The sequence below is a fragment of the Scyliorhinus torazame genome, chromosome 4 (genome assembly GCF_047496885.1).
Source record: "Scyliorhinus torazame isolate Kashiwa2021f chromosome 4, sScyTor2.1, whole genome shotgun sequence".
Lineage (NCBI taxonomy): Eukaryota > Metazoa > Chordata > Chondrichthyes > Carcharhiniformes > Scyliorhinidae > Scyliorhinus > Scyliorhinus torazame.
In genome coordinates, this window is record NC_092710.1 from 304,593,468 (window position 1) to 304,598,467 (window position 5,000).

The 5,000-nt window shown below is 56.9% G+C and overlaps 6 non-coding genes and 1 pseudogene across 6 annotated transcripts in view; all 7 read right to left on the bottom strand.

The window, feature by feature from the left end:
• LOC140412210 (5S ribosomal RNA) overlaps window positions 1–3 on the bottom strand; it is a 119-nt gene extending 116 nt beyond the window's left edge. The window contains exon 1 of the ribosomal RNA XR_011941412.1: window positions 1–3. This exon is cut by the window's left edge and continues 116 nt beyond it. This is a non-coding gene — a ribosomal RNA (5S ribosomal RNA).
• Window positions 4–697: 694 nt separating this feature from the next.
• Window positions 698–816, bottom strand: LOC140414993 (5S ribosomal RNA). Its single transcript, XR_011944117.1, has one exon. It is a non-coding gene; the product is annotated as a 5S ribosomal RNA (ribosomal RNA).
• A 694-nt stretch (window positions 817–1,510) lies between these two features.
• On the bottom strand, window positions 1,511–1,629 carry LOC140412211 (5S ribosomal RNA). The gene has a single exon (XR_011941413.1). It is a non-coding gene; the product is annotated as a 5S ribosomal RNA (ribosomal RNA).
• Window positions 1,630–2,319: 690 nt separating this feature from the next.
• Window positions 2,320–2,438, bottom strand: LOC140412212 (5S ribosomal RNA). The gene has a single exon (XR_011941414.1). It is a non-coding gene; the product is annotated as a 5S ribosomal RNA (ribosomal RNA).
• A 694-nt stretch (window positions 2,439–3,132) lies between these two features.
• On the bottom strand, window positions 3,133–3,241 carry LOC140415634 (5S ribosomal RNA; annotated as a pseudogene).
• A 694-nt stretch (window positions 3,242–3,935) lies between these two features.
• Window positions 3,936–4,054, bottom strand: LOC140412213 (5S ribosomal RNA). Its single transcript, XR_011941415.1, has one exon. It is a non-coding gene; the product is annotated as a 5S ribosomal RNA (ribosomal RNA).
• A 690-nt stretch (window positions 4,055–4,744) lies between these two features.
• LOC140415121 (5S ribosomal RNA) lies at window positions 4,745–4,863 on the bottom strand. The gene has a single exon (XR_011944241.1). It is a non-coding gene; the product is annotated as a 5S ribosomal RNA (ribosomal RNA).
• Window positions 4,864–5,000: the final 137 nt, after the last annotated feature.

Below are 5,000 nucleotides of genomic sequence, written 5' to 3' on the forward strand. Positions count from 1 at the left end.
GGCATCTGCAGCACCGTCTTCTCGCCTATTCAAGTTGGCCACCCTAGCACCCTCGCCACTTCTTCTTTCCGGTTGTTTTCAATTTTCTCTCTCTCTTTTTCTACTTCTACTTCTACTTCTCCTCCTCTTTCTCTCCTTCTCCTGCTAATTCTAGCCTATATGCCTGATACTCGCTCCCCTTCATGCCGTCCCCACCTAGCTCTCTTTTTTCTTCTCCACCTCCCCAAGGAAAACTGCAAGCCCCGCCCACCTCACACCAGCCTGCCGCCTGCACGCTGCTGCCTTTCCACATTGCAACGCTGCGCACTTCTCTCAGCACAGCCAGCACAAGGGTCAGGCAGGCAATGCAAGCCAGCTCTCTCTTCCTTCGCTTTCCACACCAGCCCCAATGCCACAACTTGCATTCATGCGGCGCCTTCAGGCTAGGAGAGAGAACGTCCTGCCGACACACTGGCTTGCGGCCACACGGGCCAGCTGGCGGGCCCATCAAAGTGCAGCACGCCAAGGCACCCAACCGTGCTGCGTTGCAAAGGCCCGTCAAAGCTGCAGCAGCTGAATGGCCCGACCAAGCCGCCTGCCTGAGTTGAGCCCGCAGGCAAGTGTTGGGAGGAATGGCGAGGACGCAGAGAGCAGCAAAAGGTTGGCCTGCCTCTGGTGTGGAGAGTGCTTGGCGTGAGCAGTCTCTGCTGGCCGCAAAAGCCTACTGCACCTGGTATTCCCAGGCGGTCTCCCATCCAAGTACTAACCAGGCCTGAGTCTGCTTCGCTTCCGAGATCAGACGAGATCGGGCGTTTTCAGACTAGTATGGCCGGAGGCATCTGCAGCACCGTCTTCTCGCCTATTCAAGCTGGCCACCCTAGCACCCTCGCCACTTCTTCTTTCCGGTTGTTTTCAATTTTTTCTCTCTCTTTTTCTACTTCTACTTCTACTTCTCCTCCTCTTTCTCTCCTTCTCCTGCTAATTCTAGCCTATATGCCTGATACTCGCTCCCCTTCATGCCATCCCCACCGAGCTCTCTTTTTTCTTCTCCACCTCCTCAAGGAAAACTGCAAGCCCCGCCTACCTCACACCAGCCTGCCGCCTGCACGCTGCTGCCTTTCCACATTGCAATGCTGCGCACTTCTCTCAGCACAGCCAGCACAAGGGTCAGGCAGGCAATGCAAGCCAGCTCTCTCTTCCTTCGCTTTCCACACCAGCCCCAATGCCACAACTTGCATTCATGCGGCGCCTTCAGGCTAGGAGAGAGAACGTCCTGCCGACACACTGGCTTGCGGCCACACGGGCCAGCTGGCGTGCCCATCAAAGTGCAGCACGCCAAGGCACACAACCGTGCTGCGTTGCAAAGGCCCGGCAAAGCTGCAGCAGCTGAATGGCCCGACCAAGCCGCCTGCCTGAGTTGAGCCCGCAGGCAAGTGTTGGGAGGAATGGCGAGGACGCAGAGAGCAGCAAAAGGTTGGCCTGCCTCTGGTGTGGAGAGTGCTTGGCGTGAGCAGTCACTGCTGGCTGCAAAAGCCTACTGCACCTGGTATTCCCAGGCGGTCTCCCATCCAAGTACTAACCAGGCCTGAGTCTGCTTAGCTTCCGAGATCAGACGAGATCGGGCGTTTTCAGACTAGTATGGCCGTAGGCATCTGCAGCACCGTCTTCTCGCCTATTCAAGCTGGCCACCCTAGCACCCTCGCCACTTCTTCTTTCCGGTTGTTTTCAATTTTTTCTCTCTCTTTTTCTACTTCTACTTCTACTTCTCCTCCTCTTTCTCTCCTTCTCCTGCTAATTCTAGCCTATATGCCTGATACTCGCTCCCCTTCATGCCGTCCCCACCTAGCTCTCTTTTTTCTTCTCCACCTCCCCAAGGAAAACTGCAAGCCCCGCCCACCTCACACCAGCCTGCCGCCTGCACGCTGCTGCCTTTCCACATTGCAACGCTGCGCACTTCTCTCAGCACAGCCAGCACAAGGGTCAGGCAGGCAATGCAAGCCAGCTCTCTCTTCCTTCGCTTTCCACACCAGCCCCAATGCCACAACTTGCATTCATGCGGCGCCTTCAGGCTAGGAGAACGTCCTGCCGACACACTGGCTTGCGGCCACACGGGCCAGCTGGCGGGCCCATCAAAGTGCAGCACGCCAAGGCACACAACCGTGCTGCGTTGCAAAGGCCCGGCAAAGCTGCAGCAGCTGAATGGCCCGACCAAGCCGCCTGCCTGAGTTGAGCCCGCAGGCAAGTGTTGGGAGGAATGGCGAGGACGCAGAGAGCAGCAAAAGGTTGGCCTGCCTCTGGTGTGGAGAGTGCTTGGCGTGAGCAGTCTCTGCTGGCCGCAAAAGCCTACTGCACCTGGTATTCCCAGGCGGTCTCCCATCCAAGTACTAACCAGGCCTGAGTCTGCTTAGCTTCCGAGATCAGACGAGATCGGGCGTTTTCAGACTAGTATGGCCGTAGGCATCTGCAGCACCGTCTTCTCGCCTATTCAAGCTGGCCACCCTAGCACCCTCGCCACTTCTTCTTTCCGGTTGTTTTCAATTTTCTCTCTCTCTTTTTCTACTTCTACTTCTACTTCTCCTCCTCTTTCTCTCCTTCTCCTGCTAATTCTAGCCTATATGCCTGATACTCGCTCCCCTTCATGCCGTCCCCACCTAGCTCTCTTTTTTCTTCTCCACCTCCCCAAGGAAAACTGCAAGCCCCGCCCACCTCACACCAGCCTGCCGCCTGCACGCTGCTGCCTTTCCACATTGCAACGCTGCGCACTTCTCTCAGCACAGCCAGCACAAGGGTCAGGCAGGCAATGCAAGCCAGCTCTCTCTTCCTTCGCTTTCCACACCAGCCCCAATGCCACAACTTGCATTCATGCGGCGCCTTCAGGCTAGGAGAGAGAACGTCCTGCCGACACACTGGCTTGCGGCCACACGGGCCAGCTGGCGGGCCCATCAAAGTGCAGCACGCCAAGGCACCCAACCGTGCTGCGTTGCAAAGGCCCGGCAAAGCTGCAGCAGCTGAATGGCCCGACCAAGCCGCCTGCCTGAGTTGAGCCCGCAGGCAAGTGTTGGGAGGAATGGCGAGGACGCAGAGAGCAGCAAAAGGTTGGCCTGCCTCTGGTGTGGAGAGTGCTTGGCGTGAGCAGTCTCTGCTGGCCGCAAAAGCCTACTGCACCTGGTATTCCCAGGCGGTCTCCCATCCAAGTACTAACCAGGCCTGAGTCTGCTTAGCTTCCGAGATCAGACGTTTTCAGACTAGTATGGCCGTAGGCATCTGCAGCACCGTCTTCTCGCCTATTCAAGTTGGCCACCCTAGCACCCTCGCCACTTCTTCTTTCCGGTTGTTTTCAATTTTTTCTCTCTCTTTTTCTACTTCTACTTCTACTTCTCCTCCTCTTTCTCTCCTTCTCCTGCTAATTCTAGCCTATATGCCTGATACTCGCTCCCCTTCATGCCATCCCCACCGAGCTCTCTTTTTTCTTCTCCACCTCCTCAAGGAAAACTGCAAGCCCCGCCTACCTCACACCAGCCTGCCGCCTGCACGCTGCTGCCTTTCCACATTGCAACGCTGCGCACTTCTCTCAGCACAGCCAGCACAAGGGTCAGGCAGGCAATGCAAGCCAGCTCTCTCTTCCTTCGCTTTCCACACCAGCCCCAATGCCACAACTTGCATTCATGCGGCGCCTTCAGGCTAGGAGAGAGAACGTCCTGCCGACACACTGGCTTGCGGCCACACGGGCCAGCTGGCGTGCCCATCAAAGTGCAGCACGCCAAGGCACACAACCGTGCTGCGTTGCAAAGGCCCGGCAAAGCTGCAGCAGCTGAATGGCCCGACCAAGCCGCCTGCCTGAGTTGAGCCCGCAGGCAAGTGTTGGGAGGAATGGCGAGGACGCAGAGAGCAGCAAAAGGTTGGCCTGCCTCTGGTGTGGAGAGTGCTTGGCGTGAGCAGTCACTGCTGGCCGCAAAAGCCTACTGCACCTGGTATTCCCAGGCGGTCTCCCATCCAAGTACTAACCAGGCCTGAGTCTGCTTAGCTTCCGAGATCAGACGAGATCGGGCGTTTTCAGACTAGTATGGCCGTAGGCATCTGCAGCACCGTCTTCTCGCCTATTCAAGCTGGCCACCCTAGCACCCTCGCCACTTCTTCTTTCCGGTTGTTTTCAATTTTTTCTCTCTCTTTTTCTACTTCTACTTCTACTTCTCCTCCTCTTTCTCTCCTTCTCCTGCTAATTCTAGCCTATATGCCTGATACTCGCTCCCCTTCATGCCGTCCCCACCTAGCTCTCTTTTTTCTTCTCCACCTCCCCAAGGAAAACTGCAAGCCCCGCCCACCTCACACCAGCCTGCCGCCTGCACGCTGCTGCCTTTCCACATTGCAACGCTGCGCACTTCTCTCAGCACAGCCAGCACAAGGGTCAGGCAGGCAATGCAAGCCAGCTCTCTCTTCCTTCGCTTTCCACACCAGCCCCAATGCCACAACTTGCATTCATGCGGCGCCTTCAGGCTAGGAGAACGTCCTGCCGACACACTGGCTTGCGGCCACACGGGCCAGCTGGCGGGCCCATCAAAGTGCAGCACGACAAGGCACCCAACCGTGCTGCGTTGCAAAGGCCCGGCAAAGCTGCAGCAGCTGAATGGTCCGACCAAGCCGCCTGCCTGAGTTGAGCCCGCAGGCAAGTGTTGGGAGGAATGGCGAGGACGCAGAGAGCAGCAAAAGGTTGGCCTGCCTCTGGTGTGGAGAGTGCTTGGCGTGAGCAGTCTCTGCTGGCCGCAAAAGCCTACTGCACCTGGTATTCCCAGGCGGTCTCCCATCCAAGTACTAACGAGGCCTGAGTCTGTTTAGCTTCCGAGATCAGACGAGATCGGGCGTTTTCAGACTAGTATGGCCGTAGGCATCTGCAGCACCGTCTTCTCGCCTATTCAAGTTGGCCACCCTAGCACCCTCGCCACTTCTTCTTTCCGGTTATTTTCAATTTTCTCTCTCTCTTTTTCTACTTCTACTTCTACTTCTCCTCCTCTTTCTCTCCTTCT